Source organism: Sinocyclocheilus anshuiensis, unplaced genomic scaffold, assembly GCF_001515605.1.
Source record: "Sinocyclocheilus anshuiensis isolate Anshui unplaced genomic scaffold, SAMN03320099.WGS_v1.1 scaffold18, whole genome shotgun sequence".
NCBI lineage: Eukaryota > Metazoa > Chordata > Actinopteri > Cypriniformes > Cyprinidae > Sinocyclocheilus > Sinocyclocheilus anshuiensis.
This window is the reverse complement of record NW_015546047.1, coordinates 154,889-156,639: the sequence shown is the minus strand read 5'-3', so window position 1 is coordinate 156,639 and position 1,751 is coordinate 154,889.

Below are 1,751 nucleotides of genomic sequence, written 5' to 3'. Positions count from 1 at the left end.
AGCCCGCCCATGAGGCCGTTTGACCGACATGTCAAACAACCAATCACAGTTCGTTTCATTCAGCGGCACATTTCGGGGCGTGGAAATGTTGCCGTAATAACAGACCGGTGTGTAAAACTTTCGGAAGTATTTGAAAGATTCTGTGCTGCAAACTTAAATATTTTACATACTTTTGAGAATCCAGCGTTTAGTTGATCCTGATAAGCGCTCGTCGTCACAGTTGTAAACACGGCGGCTTTCTTCTTTCGTGAGGGGGTTTGGCGCCACGGCATTTTTGTTTCCAGGTGGAACGTTAAGACACACAGTTTTGGCCAATCTCATGTTAATCTTGAATACCTATAGTGTAGTATTGCATCATTCACATCCCCGAAGAGTCTTCAGTTTTATTCGATTTATAAAAGAAAGATACAGCTTGTGATTCTCTCCGAAAACAGCCAAGCTCCTAGAGGCGAGCCGTAGCGGAGCTGAAGAGTCGCGAGCACTTACACTTACTAACAATCACAGACATTTGAGCAGTTTTACAGCAGTTCCTATATGACCGGGATCTTTTATCACTGGGGCTTCACCATCTTACAGTACCAAACGATGTGCAAATCCAGTGTCAGAATGTACCTTGTTATAAAACATTCGTCACCGAAATGACGGGAACAAATACGCTTGAGAACTCCGTTGCTGCCTTGAAAAAACAAATCGCATCCACTGTTCACATAACACTGAATAAGGTTATCTTTTCCTCACTTCCAAAACTCACTCTTTAGAGATATTAGGCTTGTTCGACTTCATGCGGCGCCACAAAGATCGGCTGCCGCCTGTCAAAAACAATGCATTCTGGTTACATTAAAATACTTTTGTCCAACTTTGATCGGTGCTGCAGCCGCCCTACGATCACGTGTGCATTCAAAGTACCGCGAGAGCAAAACGGGACCAGCCGCCTAGGTCAGGCACTGCAAAAGCCTTGATGACGACACACTTAATTCTCATTGGTTAGATTCTGTGATGACAAGCACGATGTGTGTTGCATGCTTATTCTAACAATTCAAGTCCAATGATGCTCACATATCCGTGTTTTTATAACAGTAAAAGCATTTTAGGTAGTCACACGAGTCACGTTCAAAAAACACTGATAAAAGAATATACACCCCACTTAATTGCTATTTAAATAGCATATGTGAATATTTAACTTATTCATTAACAGATGGCGCTGTATTAAGCGGTATAAAAAGTGTTTGTTGCTTTATGAAAACATTTCTGACACATCTGTGTATTTGACAAATGTTACATTTAATTCACTTCATCTGTGAATGTATGCAAACACTGCGAGAGCGTCATTACCAGGAGCAGAAAGTGTCTGATTTGACGTCTCCGCTTTAATTCCGCTCCGACTGCAAGCGGTTACTCTCTCCAGCTGGAGACAGGCTAGTGTAGTTCCTCTCGAACAACCTCGTCTTCTCGAGTAAATGCGTTAAGCGGTGCGCTCTTGCTCTCGCTTGGGTCGCTGAGTGCGCGCATGCGCATAGAAACCAACTCTTAACAGTGTAAATAACTCAGAATGCATGAAATGACACTACCCCCTTTTAAGCACAGCATATTGCAGCGACAAGCGTGTTGCCAGTGACAACAGATAAGTACCGCACATTCGCATGAACTAGCACAAGCATTTAACTGAAAACAACTTAATGAGCCCAAGCAACACGGATAGCCTTAGCAACACGCATGTTGCAGATAACCTGAGAGCATTAAATGGAACTTAG